Consider the following 15,987-nt stretch of genomic DNA (forward strand, 5'->3'; position numbering starts at 1 on the left):
TGCTTCCCAGATGAGGTATCCATTGTCCTCAGATCCTATAACATAGTCTTCAAAGTGATGTGCCCAGACTTCATAATCATGGGTGTACAGGATGGGAATCTTCGTTGTTGATCCAATGTTGTTCGAAATATTAATGGGATTGGATTGCGACTCGTCCATAATTGATCGAATAACCTGTTCAAAGATCAGACTTGTAATATATCAAATTAGGGCAAAACAATAAATATCGAGATACGTCAATTATGAGATGACGGCTCAATAAATATCAATAAATGTGGAATAACCCTAATCGAAACCTTTTTCACAGAAAAGAAGTGTATCGATTACACAGCATCCTGCTCTGATACCAATTGATGAGTTAAAAACTAACTTGAAGATCGATTAGATCTTTAAAACAGGTAAAATAATAAACGAGTAAACAGCAAGAACACAACAATGGATCAAAGAGTGTCGAATGATTAATCAATAATCCTCAACAGAGCTCGATAAAGAACTTCTGCTGTAGAGGATTTAGGGTTTACAAGAACGATGAAGAAAATCTGTAAAAACTATCGTAATTGCTATCGTCTTCTAGATCGTTATCTAAATCGTTTTTTTTAATATGCATGCAAGCACATTAATTTATACTAAACCCTATCAGCTCATGGTTGGACAGGCCCAAACCGGAGTACAAAACATGGACTATTAACCGAGCCCAATAGACGCAATACTTCAAAAATGCTACGCTACGCTACCCAACAAACTGACCGTCAAAAATCGTTATCCGTTGCCTCGTATCGATGATTTATTTAACCAACTTCAAGGGGCGAACTTCTTTTCAAAAATCAACTTGAGATCCGGATATCACCAACTACGTGTGCTAGGAGAGGATGTTCCGAAGACAACCTTCCGAACTCGTTATGGGCACTACAAATTCGTAGTGATGCCGTTCGGATTAACAAACGCGTCCGTTGTATTCATGGACTTAATGAATAGTGTGTGTCGTCCTTACTTGGATCAGTTCGTCATCGTCTTCATCGATGACATACTTATCTACTCTCGTAGTAAGGAGGAGCATAGCCAACATCTGCGACAAGTCCTAGAAACATTACGTTCGGAGAAGCTCTATGCAAAGTTCTCGAAATGCGAATTTTGGATCCGAGGAGTCGAGTTCTTAGGGCATGTGGTTAGCGAAGAGGGAATACACGTGGACACTTCCAAAATCAAAGCTATTGAGAACTGGTCAGCACCGAAGATACCTACATAAATTCGTCAATTTCTAGGCCTCGCTGGCTACTATCGTAGGTTCATTCAGAACTTCTCCCGCATTGCGAAACCTCTTACAACACTGACCCAAAAGGGCGTGGCCTTTGACTGGGAAGAGAAACAAGAGAGAGCGTTCCAAACGCTCAAGCGAGCCTTGTATACCGCACCAATACTATCCCTCCCTGAAGGGATAAAGGACTTCGTAGTCTATTGCGATGCGTCGAACCGAGGGCTCGGATGTGTTCTGATGCATCGAGGAAAGGTTATCGCCTATACCCCGAGACAGCTGAAGACACATGAGGTCAACTACACCACCCACGATCTTGAGCTAGGAGCAGCTGTGTTTGCTCTGAAGATCTGGAGACACTACCTGTATGGTACAAAAAGCACAATCTTTACAGACCACAAAAGCCTGCAACACATATTCGACCAGAAGGAGCTCAACATGAGACAACGACGGTGGGTCGAGCTACTCAGTGATTACGAATGCAAAATTCGTTATCATCCGGGTAAAGCCAATGTAGTAGCTGACGCCCTAAGTCGGAAAGAATATTCTGGTCGTCGAGTCAAATCATTGACTATGACTATCCATTCACACTTGCCCACATAAATTAAGGCGACTCAGCTCGACGCTTTGAAACCTGAAAATGTGGCGGGTGAATCCCTGAAGGGGATGGATAAGAACTTGGAGGTTAAGGGTGGCAGAGCTTATTATTTCATGGATCAGATCTGGACCCCGAAACTCGGTGGTTTCAGAGACTTGGTCATGAACAAGGCGCACAACACTCGTTATTCCGTGCACCCGGGTTAAGATAAAATGTATCTGGATCTTAAAAAGTTATAATGGTGGCCTAACATGAAAGCAGAGATTTCTACCTTCATGAGTAAATGCCTTACCTGCGCCAAGGTCAATGTCGAATACCAGAAACCCTCCGGTCTTCTACAACAGCCGGAGATACTGGAATGGAAGTGGGAGCAGATCACTATGGATTTCATAACCAAGTTGCTCAAGACAGCGGGTGGACTTGATACCATATGGGTCATCGTCGATAGATTGACCAAGTCGGCACACTTCCTGCCGATCAAAGAAACAGACATGATGGAGAAGCTTACAAGAACTTACATACGAGAGATTGTATGACTGCACGGTATTCCCATATCCATTATCTCGGACAGAGATAGTAGGTTCACTTCAAGGTTCTGGCAGTCACTACGAAGTTCCTTAGGAACTAGGCTGGACATGAGTACCACCTACCATCCACAGACCGACGGACAAAGTGAGAGAACTATCCAAACCTAAGAAGATATGTTGCGAGCCTGTGTGATCGACTTTGGGAAAGCATGGGATAATCATTTACCCCTTGTAGAATTTTCTTACAACAATAGTTATCACACAAGCATAAAGGCAGCTCCATTCGAGGCCCTCTATGGCCGAAAGTGCAGATCCCCTCTGTGCTGGGCTGAGGTGGGTGATGCCCAGTTAGCTAAAGGATGAGTTCCTGACAGCACTCTCAAAGGTCCGGAGATCATACGGGAAATGACAGAGAAGATCGTTCAGATTCGTGAACGATAGAAAGCCTCTAGAGACCGACAGAAAAGCTACGGTGATAAACGAAGGAAACCGTTGAAATTCTAGGTAGGCGACCGCGTTCTATTGAAGGTCTCACCCTGGAAGGGCTTGATACGCTTTGGAAAGCGTGGAAATCTAAATCTAAGGTACATTGGGCCTTTCGAGATTCTTGCCAGAATCGGCCTTGTAGCTTACAAACTTAACTTGTAACGCCCGTAGATCCGGGCTAGTCAATTTAGAGGCAATAAGTGTCGAAAACGACTTTTCGGCAAAAGATTATTTATAATAAATAGTCTTAACCAAGTTTTAGAATATGTTACAAGGTTTCCGTACATATAAAGAACGCCGAAATCCGAGTTATAACAAAGAAGTTATGACCCGTTGAAGTCTCGCGACGGAACCGGCACGATACCGGGAAGCGTAAATAGTGAATTTACGATAGAGAGAGATTTAGCCTTAGCAATCTAAAAGAAATTCGTATAGTATGTTAAAATAAGAACATCGATAAAAAGAACGCCCAAACCTGACTTCGTATGAAGAAGTTATATTTTTTCAAGTTTCGGATTAGCGGTGTACAGCCCGAAATTCGAATATTAGATCGAGTGATTTTTAACCGACACGACCTAAATGAGAATCGAAGATCTCCATAATAGTAGCGTAACGAGAAAAAAAATGGGCGAAAACGGACGTCGGATGAAGAAGTTATGAGGGTTTAACGGACCAATCCTGTCCCGGCCTGTTAATAATATAAAATTTAAAATCGAATCAAAATTAGCCGACGAAGTCTAAACGAAAGTTGTAGAGTACGTTCCCGCCTTCGCGTGGATATAAAGAACGTCGAAAATGGACCTCGTATGCGAAAGTTACGAATTTTTAAAGATTAAACTTGAATTTGCGAAGCTGTTGCTAGATGCGATGACATGGTGCGATCTAGACCGTCCATCGCTGATGAAGAAACGCGCTTCGGATTCGGACACGTCTCCCTTCGCATTACACCCTGCGTACGAAATCCGGTACACCCAGCGTACCTTCGGCCCTATCCTTCCGAGATGAGTGCGAGACAGCTGGCTTCGGCTGGCGTCCATATCCGAGGAGTACGCCCAGCGTACCCTCGATACGCCCAGCGTAATCCGAGCAGCTCCAACACTATAAATACCATGCGAACCCCCTCGGAAATCTCACACCTTTCTCCACACTTTCTCTCACTACTTTCTCTCTCTAAGGGTTTTAACCCTCCCTAAAGTCTAGGTGAACCCCTAGCACCCGAAGGAAGCCCCGAGGCTCCCGGAGTCCCGAGAAAAAGTGTCTTTCGGTTTCGGAAACACTGCTCCGAGCAAAGCCCAGTTTTCTTTAAAATCCGCTGTAAGTGAGCTACGTTTACGCAATTCTTAATAAAGCTTCCAAATAATTATAGTAATGTTATTAGGTCCTTAAAATAATTATTTGGGCTATTATTATGAGTTATATTGAGTGTTATTTAACACTTATATAATAAAAATAATAGCTAGGCTATTAATTTGTCGTGGTTATCGTTAGACTAAACCCTAGTGGTATTGATACTAGGTTTTATCGAAGAAATCGTTTTGAGAGTATCAAAGCGCTGTCCGAGTGCTGAGTCACCACCTTTCAAGTGAGTGCATAGTCCCTTTCATCTTACACATAGATATGAAGTATTTTATATAAACTACGTGCTATGTGTGCATATTATCTGAATACTTGCTGTCTATGCTGGATGAATGTTTTATATATGTTTTAAATTATTTAAACTGTATACGTATTTTATATGAATATGTTGGGTATGACATGGGTAGATGAATGATGAGAGATAAAAGATGATGTGAGTAAACATTGGCAGCTATGGACTTAGTGCCTAACAAACATCGGCAACTATGGACTTAGTGGCTATTGGACAAACACCGGTAGCTACGGATTTAGTACATGTTAGGAGTTGGTAGCTATGGACTTAGTACCTATTAGATAAACACTGGTAGCTATGGATTTAGTACCCGATGAATAGACTATAGCAACTATGGAATTAGTGCTTTACGAACGAACATTGGCAGCTATGGATTTAGTGCCAGTCCTATAACCCTGGAAGTAAGGGACTTCGGAATAAACGAATGTAGGATAAATGACTCTTAGGTTAAATCCTTAAGAGTAAAGAAGATAATGGGGATTGGTAATTGGGTTGATTGTTTGATTGTTTAAACATAATAATTATATTATTGTGGGTTGAAAACCCTATGTACTCACCAGGTTTCCCAACCTGACCCACTCAGTTTATTTATATCACAGGTGTTGATACGAAGTCACGTTACACTGAGAGATTAAAGAGATTTAGATCACCAGTGTAAATAAATGTAAGTTCCGTTTATGCTTATATTTCTGTACTGACGATGACATCCTAAACATTTTAAAATGAATAAAATACGTTTCTTTGAAAATGTTTTGATAACGTATTTATCGTGTTTTTCTGGGAACAAATTCCGCAACATTTTTATGATATGAAGTACTCTGATTTTTATAAAGCATAAAAAAAATCGGTCTTTTCTGGCCATGAAAATTGGGGATGTCACAGTTGGTATCAGAGCATTAGTTTAAGCGAACTAGGAATATGGATTTATTTCTAGACTTAAACTTAGAATGTAAGCGATGATTGTGAGGTGTGAGCACTAGCTTATTTTAGGGATTGTGCCTAAAATGCTTTTATGTGCTAAATGCTTGTGCCTGATATGCTGTTAATTGTTTGGATCTATGGTCTATTGCCGACCGGATGTGGAAACCTTATGTGTTTAGGATTTTAAGCGTTTAACTACGATATTAGAACTAGCATGTAAACATTTCGGAGTGATAAGGATGATTTAAACGTCAATCCTAAGTAAAGGTCTAGATTCACCTTATTCGGTGTATAGATCAAGATGGAAAGGACCCGTAGCGGAAATGTGAATGCAAATGAGAACAGGAACCAACCCCCAGTGGTTCAGCAAATACTTGTTGTAGAAGAAGTTGCACCTGAGCCAATCACCATGGCTGGAGTTCAAGCCATGATTCGGGCTATGCTAGCTGAACAAAGGGAAGAAATGAGGAGGATGTCAAATAGGGACGAACCTACTATGCCCACTGAGCAGCCCAAGCTAATTCCTGAGCAATCGGAGGAAGGGAACTACAGTCGCCAAGTGAGTCAAGTGGGGACTCAAGATGGCTCGGAGAGGAGAAACGCAAGGATGGCGAATGCACAAGAATTTATTGGGTGCGAAACCACCAAGTCTCTCAGGATGCCAAAAGCCTGTTGAGATTATGGATTGGATCTCCGAGATGGAAATGGTGTTTGAGTCCTGCGACTGTAGCGAGAAATAGAAGAGCGTCTTCGCCGTAAGACAACTGAAAACTGGAGTCTTGAGCTGGTGGAAGCTATTGGCAAATATGATGCCATGAGGAGAAGCCTTAAGGATGTCATGGGAAGAGTTCTTGGAACAGTTGAAAATGCAGTACTGCTCGGAGATAGATCTGATAGACCTAAACAACGAGTTTCAGAACCTGAAGAAATGGAAGATGAGTGTTGATGAGTATGCCACCGCATTCACCGAGAGGATGAAGCTATTCCCCTACTTGGTGCCTACTAAACTCTCCAAGATTGATAGGTTTGCTAATGGACTGCCCACTGACTTTGGCCCAATGGTCAAAATGGCAACTACCTTGAAAACAGCTGTTAGGGCAGCTAAGAACGTAGAGGCCCAGATAAGAGAAAAGGGTCTAGAAAAAGATAAGGCTGGAGCGAAGCGGAAGTTTGAAGGATCTTCAAGGTCCAACAAGGAAAGAAAATTCTCAAAGCTTGGAGGAGGAGATGGAGGTGAAACGAGATGGTGTGATAAATGCAAGAAGAAGCATTGTGGGAAGTGCAACGAAGAAGTGACTTGTTACAAGTATGGAAGGACTAGTCACTATTCCAAGGACTGCACACATAATGATAAAGTATGCTACGGATGTGGAGGCAAGGGGCACATGTCCAGAGACTGCCCAAGGAAAAATAAAGCAGCAAGACCAGAAACGCCGCCAGTCCAAGGGCATTTCACATGATCCTTGACGAAGCAGAAAACCATGCGAGGAATCAAGGATGAGGACTTTATACCCGAAGATCAAGATATGCAGTATCCATAGTATCATGTAGCCCATTAGAGGCATAGTCCAGGGTGAACTTGAACACATATGTAATAGTTTCAAGAAATAATAAAATCTTCGTTTTGTTATCTGGTGTGTTAAATTGTTATGTGATTTTTTTGTATGGTGACTTGGAAAACTGCGAGACGATACTTGGGACGAGTATGAGTAGGTGTGAATGGTAGTAGAGGCCTATACTACCGGAAGCACGAGACTCACACTTGGATCAAGGAAAGTCACAAGGTTACCAAGAAGCTAGTAATTAATTTCATTTTATTCAAGTATGTCGTTACCATTGTTTCGGTAATGACTAAGAAGAGTGTTGTTTTCCCGACCCTAGTAGTCATATCGCATTGAGTCCGACTACGATGAGTAGGTTACGTGGTTCAGAGAACCAAGTTTGATGTAGCGTCCGACTTAAACCAGACAATTGAAATCAAAGCGATCAATAGAAGTATCGCGCTCGTTGTTAAAGAAGTTGGTAGCTAGAAATGCTACATGTTAAAATGTGATTATATCACATTAGATCATGAAGGAAGGCATATTCCATTCCGGGATTTGACTCTAAGAGACCTGAGTCTAAGCGTTGTTACATACGATGATAGGTCATTAGAATATGACACAACGATCAATTGTAGTAATCAAATTAACTTATCCTAAGTTTGTTAAGAAGAAGAAGGAGTCTTTGATAAAGAATGAGGTTGTGACACGAAGGTCATGATTGAAAGTATAACGAGCAGGTGCAAGATCGAGCACCGCTTGCAGTCAAGGAGTCCAAGAGTTAGATACCCATTCGAAACAACATAGAAGTTACAGTTATTCCCTAGAATGAAGAGATAACGTATGGAGTCATCATGTGAGCCCTGTTTCGTTGATGATTTTGGGATGTAATCATCCTAAGGGGGAGATAATTGTAACGCCCGTAGATCCGGGCTAGTCAATTTAGAGGCAATAAGTGTCGAAAACGACTTTTTGGCAAAAGATTATTTATAATAAATAATCTTAACCAAGTTGTAGAATATGTTACAAGGTTTCCGTACATATAAAGAACGCCGAAATCCGAGTTATAACGAAGAAGTTATGACCCGTTGAAGTTTCGCGACGGAACCAGCACGATACTGGGAAGCGTAAATAGTGAATTTACGATAGAGCGAGATTTAGCCTTATCAATCTAAACGAAAATCGTAGAGTATGTTAAACTAAGAACATCGATAAAAAGAACGCCCAAATTTGACTTCGTATGAAGAAGTTATGATTTTTCGAAGTTTCGGATTAGCGGTGTACAGCCCGAAATTCGAATATTAGATCGAGTGATTTTTAACCGACACGACCTAAATGAGAATCGAAGATCTCCATAATAGTAGCGTAACGAGAAAAAAAATGGGCGAAAACGGACGTCGGATGAAGAAGTTATGAGGGTTTAACGGACCAATCCTGTCCCGGCCTGTTAATAATATAAAATTTAAAATCGAATCAAAATTAGCCGACGAAGTCTAAACGAAAGTTGTAGAGTACGTTCCCGCCTTCTCATGGATATAAACAACGTCGAAAACGGAGCTCGTATGCGAAAGTTACGAATTTTTAAAGATTAAACTTGAATTTACGAAGCTGTTGCTAGATGCGATGACGTGGCGCGATCTAGACCGTCCATCGCTGATGAAGAAACGCGCTTCAGATTTGGACACGTCTCCCTTCGCATTACGCCCCGCGTACGAAATCCGGTATGCCCAGCGTACCTTCGGCCCTATCCTTCCGAGATGAGTGCGAGACAGGTGGCTTCGGCTGGCGTCCATATCCGAGGAGTACGCCCAGCATAATCCGAGCAGCTCCAACACTATAAATACCATGCAAACCCCCTCGGAAATCTCACACCTTTCTCCACACTTTCTCTCACTACTTTCTCTCTCTAAGGATTTTAACCCTCCCTAAAGTCTAGGTGAACCCCTAGCACCCGAAGGAAGCCCCGAGGCTCCCGGAGTCCCGAGAAAAAGTGTCTTTCGGTTTCGGAAACGCTGCTCCGAGCAAAGCCCGGTTTTCTTTAAAATCCGCTGTAAGTGAGCTACGCTTAAGCAATATTTAATATAGCTTCCAAATAATTATAGTAATGTTATTAGGTCCTTAAAATAATTATTTGGGCTATTATTATGAGTTATATTGAGTGTTATTTAACACTTATATAATAAAAATAATAGCTAGGCTATTAATTTGTCGTGGTTATCGTTAGACTAAACCCTAGTGGTATTGATACTTGGTTTTATCGAAGGAAATCGTTTTGAGAGTATCAAAGCGTTGTCCGAGTGCTGAGTCACCACCTTTCAGGTGAGTGCATAGTCTCTTTCATCTTACACATAGATATGAAGTATTTTATATAAACTACATGCTATGTGTGCATATTATCTGAATACTTGTTGTCTATGCTGGATGAACGTTTTATACATGTTTTAAATTATTTAAACTGTATACGTATTTTATACGAATATGTTGGGTATGACATGGGTAGATGAATGATGTGAGTAAACATTGGCAGCTATGGACTTAGTGCCTAATAAACATCGGCAACTATGGAATTAGTGCCTATTGGACAAACACCGGTAGCTACGGATTTAGTACCTGTTAGGAGTTGGTAGCTATAGACTTAGTACCTATTAGATAAACACTGGTAGCTATGGATTTAGTACCCGATGAATAGACTATAACAGCTATGGAATTAGTGCTTTACGAACGAACATTGGCAGCTATGGATTTAGTGCCAGTCCTATAACCCTGGAAGTAAGGGACTTCGAAATAAACAAATGCAGGATAGATGACTCTTAGGTTAAATCCTTAAGAGTAAATAAGATAATGGGGATGGGTAATTGGGTTGATTTTTTGATTGTTTAAACATAATAATTATATTATTGTGGGTTGAAAACCCTATGTACTCACCAGGTTTCCTAACCTGACCCACTCAGTTTATTTATATCATAGGTGTTGATACGAAGTCACATTACACAGAGAGATTAAAGAGATGTAGATCACTAGTGTAAATAAATGTAAGTTCCGTTTATGCTTATGTTTCTGTACTGATGATGACATCCCAAACATTTTAAAATGAATAAAATACGTTTCTTTGAAAATGTTTTGATAACGTATTTATCGTGTTTTTCTGGGAACAAATTCCGCAACATTTTTATGAAATGAAGTACTCTGATTTTTATAAAGCATAAACAAAATCGGTCTTTTCTGGCCGTGAAAATTGGGGAAGTCACATAACTTACCATGCGAGCTCAGTAACGTACATTCTACTTTCCACGTCTCGAACTTGAAAAAGTGTCTGTCCGACGAGACTCTTGTAATCCCACTCGACAAGATCGAGATCAACGAGAGCCTCAACTTCGTGGAAAAACCTATAGAGATCATGGACCGAGAGGTCAATCAAATGAAACAAAGCCGTATCCCGGTAGTGAAGATCTGCTGGAACGCCAAGTGAGGACCTGAATTCACTTGGGAGCGAGAGGATCAGATGAAACTGAAATACCCTCGTCTTTTTACTTAGTTATTTGTAACTGCTTAATTGCTTAAACTCTAATTTTGGGACGAAATTCTCTCTAACGGGGGGATGATGTGACAATCCGAAAATTTTATCTTATACTCTTATTCAAATCAATGAAGGTTGGACTCGTTTTTGCTATTTTCTAGCACTATTTAGAGTCAATTAGAGTGTTCTAAACCCAGTACAATTAATGTGAGAAACTAGAAATGGGATAACAGGATGCATATCAAGCAAAATCGGGCCAAACACTCCAACACATGGAGTGTGCGGCCGTACACCCATCCCCAGCCGCACACTCTCCCATATATATATATATATATATATATATATATATATATATATATATATATATATATATATATATATATATACTACACTTGTCATTTTTGAACACTTTTTCACTTCTTCAAAGCTAGAACACATTTTCTCTCAAGTACCATCCAAAGTTTCACGCCAAACTTCAATCAAGTGAGTGATTCATCCTTTGTTTAGTTAATATGTGACCTTAACTAGCATTTCCCCTTGCCTTGATCCATGAAAACATCCATTTTTAGTCAAGAACACCAAGAACACGAAGAACACACACTAGTTTTGGACCTTAATCACCCTTTCAAGCATCTATAACATGTATACACTTATCATAAATTGTTATATGCTAAGAACACTTGATGATATGCTAGAAAAACATGATTTTATCATGTTCATAAAGGGTGTGTGGCCGCACACATCATGCTGGCCGCACGTACCCTTTTCAGGTCCAAAAGTGGTAATAAACTTCATATAAGGCTAAAGCATGAAGTAAGAAACCTTCCTAGATGAGTCCTAAATCCTTAAAATACATTTTGGCACATTCCATAGGGAGTGTGCGGCCGCACACACCCCCTGGCCACACCCCCTGGCCGCACACACACAAATGGTGTGTATTTTGACCATACACTCCCTTGTATAGCCGTATACCCCTTATATACAATCATATATGGTTGTAACACTTCAAAATAAGTGTTTACTAGCCTCTAAGGTAGCTTCAATTCAATAATTAGATGTTATAAACACTAATTATATTCATATATGTATCATTATATGTTAAATAGGATTCGTGTGTGTGCTCAAGTCTTCACTTGGCACTTAGCATCCTATACAATCCGTTCATCCAAAGCACTCACTACAGGTGAGTTCATACCCCTTAATTAACCTTTTAAATGCTTTTAAATGCATTTATGGGGTGGGGATACAAGTTGAACAATTATAGTTATTATATCAATCACACGTGATTAATAACTACCAAACAAGTGGTCTTCTTACTTTTCAAACTGTGTTATCAAACTGTTTTACAAACTCTTTTACATATCAAATGCTCTTATCAACTCTTTCACATGCCATTACTGTTTCTTAAACTCTTTTAAACTTATGTTATGTTAAAATGTATATCTATATATATATATATATATATATATATATATATATATATATATTATATAAGTAGGATTGAAAGGACTTAGGACTGATAGTTCACTTTACCTCCTGTTCCTTGTTTGGTTGTGGACTTAGGGTATCAGGGTTATCTTGTCCGAGGGTCGTTTGAATCCTAGTTATATATTATGTATATGTATATAGATATAAAAGGTTATGTAACGACCGAAAAATTCCAACCAATTTAAATTTTTTAAAAACAACCCGATTCCATTAAAGTTATTACAAAAAGGTTTTCAATACAATTTATTTAAAGTATTCCCAGAATCACATCACGACAACAACATGAGGAGCGGTACGATCATGCCTTCGCCTTGCCACGGTCTCCTGAAGAACCTGAAAAACATTAACCACAACTGTAAGCCCGAAAGCTTAGCGAGATATCCCCAAAATACCAACCACATATACCATACACGCATAACATGCCATAACATATCCGATCACAGAACAGCCATGCACTTCGGGCCTACTGTGTGACTGGTCCGCCGCACCGGCCAACAGTCCACCTGGTCCACCCTCCGAGTCTAGCCATATACCTCGAGTCTGCAGTGTGATTGGTCCACCCGCACCGGGCCTTCAATCCACCTGGTCCACTCGCTGAGTCTACAATATGACTGGTCCGCCTGCACCGGGCCTTCAGTCGGCCTGGTCCACTCTCCGAGCCTCTGCACGTCTGGTCCGCCCTCTTGAGGCCTACAGTCTATCCGGACCGCTCGCTGGGCCTTTGGGACAACTGGTCCGCCCTGGGTATCTTGGCCTACAGCACAAAGCAGGACCCGCCTCAAGCCAACTCCAGTCCAAACAACCATGTGCACATAAACATACAAACATATAACAATTCACAGTCAACAAACCGATCAACAGATCACATAACATATCATCATCCTAACCAGGATACCGACTTAACCGGTCACTAGCATAGCATCACCCTACATCTCAGGATATCGATCTCAGCCAGGTCTCTAGCATATACCATCCTAGCTACCAGGATGCAACATATCAAAGCAATAACATACAACAAATACCCGAATCTAAATCCGATAAAGGGCTGGCCTTGGTGCCTTAGACCCTGTTGATATAGTGAGGATAACTCACCTTGAAACTGCCGATTGAACAGATAAGATCCCGTTGCTCCAAACTCCGACACGAACTCCTCCACTGAACAACACCAAAGCACTGAACTCAATAATTACCAAAATACCCCTGGAAGACAACTGGTCAACCCTTGGTCAAAGTCAAAGTCAACCCCTGACTGACTCTACTCGCCGAGTCAACCCAATGACTCGCCGAGTCCCCATGCTCAGAACTTTCCTCAATCCGCGGCTCAACTCGCCGAGGCACCCCGAGACTCGCCGAGTCCAACAACTCTGAGTCCACTCACACACAACTCACCGAGTCATCCCTTGACTCACCGATTTCTCGGCTCAACCAGAAAAGATTGGGACTCTTCGACAAGACTCGCCGAGTCTAAGAACAGACTCATCGAGTCTAAGGCTATCTTCAACTTACTCGCCGAGTTGTTCTTCCAACTCGCCGAGTTCCAGGCCATCTTCATCCAAGTCGCCGAGTTTTTCCTCCAACTCGCCGAGTTCCAGCGTATCTTCAAGCAACTCGCCGAGTCCACCCATGTGACTCGTCGAGTACCACCGGGTCTGAATCCATACCGAGGCTTTCCAATCCATGCAGATGATCCAAACCATAGATCTACACTTCCTAAGGCCATCAATCACGTAAAGTGGCAAACTTTACTTGAATCCAAGGAGATCTAGGCATTTTCACTCTAGGGTTTGGGCTTGGGACAAGATAGCTCCTTCAATCACTCAAAAATAGGGACTTTTATGCATTCTAACCCTTCTCCATTCCAGATCTGAGGTAGCAACCTCAGATCTAACCTCTAAACTCCAATACACCAAAGAATATGATCTCTAACACCTCCAAAATGATGAATCTAGATAATAGCAGCTCAAACAATGAAATAATACCTCAAAAGGAAGCTCCAAGAGAGGATTAATCCGAATCCTTGCAAAGCCCTTTGACGCAAGTCTCTTCTCCTTCAAGATTTCTTCAACAACCACTTCTCCAAGCTCCAATTGCACTTTGATCCTCTCACACATGACAGCTAGGGTTTCTGGACTTAAGAGAGAGTAGAGAGGCTGGGGGAAAGGATATTATGTTCTTTATATAAGGCTCAACCCCGAGAAATAGGGTTTTCTCCACTCAGCGCCTACTCGCCGAGTCCATCCGCTGACTCGCCGAGTCGGCCACTTAACATGCGACCAAAGTCGCGACCCTACTCGCCGAGTCCCCCTTCATGGACTCGCTGAGTTCCCCTTCCCAATTTACTCTTTTAGCCCTTCAACTTTACTCTTGATATTCCGGGATGTTACAATTCTCCCCCACTTAAATTAGGCTTCGTCCTCGAAGCCGGCGACAAACTCAACTCTAGAAATACTCCCGCAACGCGCCACCTGGCATTAACCAGACCAGGTTCCTCAAGGCACAACCATCGAAACTCGAATTCACTTTCTCCTTTATTACAGTGTCCTGACCACCGTCTCAAGTCGGCCACCGGCTTCACCCTCTGATAACCCCACTTAACAACTGAGTACTACTCATGATGCAACACTGCTCCACATCGCAACCATCACTCGACCCATATGAGCTAGAAATAACCATGCACCACCGGATTCCCGATCCGAGTCCAACTCTATCCATTCCGCTGACAGAAAGACACATTCTTCAGAGCAACTCCCATGAGTTCTCCTCTTGCAATCACATACACATGATGAACCAGCTCTAGCACTCTCGGATTAGGGAAAACCCGTCACACTGACGACATCTCCAAACATCCCCCAGGATGAACCACTACTACATACACAATTCCCTGATCAGAATCACACTGAGAGCCCAAGACTCCCTCCCTGCATCGCTTCCGAGCCTCTTGGCTCTACACCCTCGGAATTCCTTCCGTGACCTCAGCAGACATCCAATCTGGATGTGATTCCATTCCACTGCCGCAAACATGCTACTCAATGACCATACTTGGATTAGTCCAAACATAACTCTGCGCTACTACTTTCACTTCCGTGAATTTGCACTCCCTCTCGGAGTTACACTCCTCTCTCTTTCCTTTACCAGGGAAATCCACTTGGCCGCCTTGTCACTATGACAAGTGCCACGGTGCTCGCCCAACGCTACACCACTCCTTTATAACATAACTGCTATCCATGCAACACACATGCTCTGAATCTGTTCGCAGGACTCTCGAGTCCATGCACCATCTCCACTAATCAAGATCAATACCCGGGGCCAGACCTTCCAATGCTAACACACCGCACATACACAATCCATTCCTCGAACCGATCTATCAATACCTGCAGAGCCTTCAGCATGACTGGACCGCCTTACCAGGCCTTCAGCCAATCTGGACCACTCTCAGAACCTTCAGCCAATCTGGACCGCCCTCCAGGGCCTTCAGCCTGGCTGGACCGTTCTCCGAGCCTTCGGCCTGACTGGTACGCCTACCGGCCTTCAGTCTATCCGGACCGCTCAACCAGTATTCCTCATTTCGAGTTATCTCTCCGGGAAATCCTCCCATGTATACTGTTCTATCCCTCTAGGGGTTCCGAACTCTATCTCCATCATACATACTCAATCTCGGCCTGATCCCAGGCCCTCCACAATCAAATGCCCTTGGTTTGTATCCCGCCCCGCATGCCTATCACTTACTCATACCAGCCTACGCTCTTGGCTGACAGAACACTGCTGAATCCCAAACAGCTAAACAACCTCACATGCTCATCGATCTTCCGGAGAATTTTCCAATTCTCCCCCACTTAGGGCACTGACTATCAACCATCAGTCGCTATCACCGACCTCCCACAACAACCCTGCGCCAAACCAACACATACACGCGGACTGATTCCCACTAGCACTAGCAACCTTCACAAAAATCACATTTCCACACTGATCATCCCACTCAAAAGAAACTCAATCTGCAGCTAACCACTCC

The sequence above is a fragment of the Lactuca serriola genome, chromosome 1 (assembly GCF_051521515.1).
Source record: "Lactuca serriola cultivar US96UC23 chromosome 1, Lser_US96UC23_V15, whole genome shotgun sequence".
NCBI lineage: Eukaryota > Viridiplantae > Streptophyta > Magnoliopsida > Asterales > Asteraceae > Lactuca > Lactuca serriola.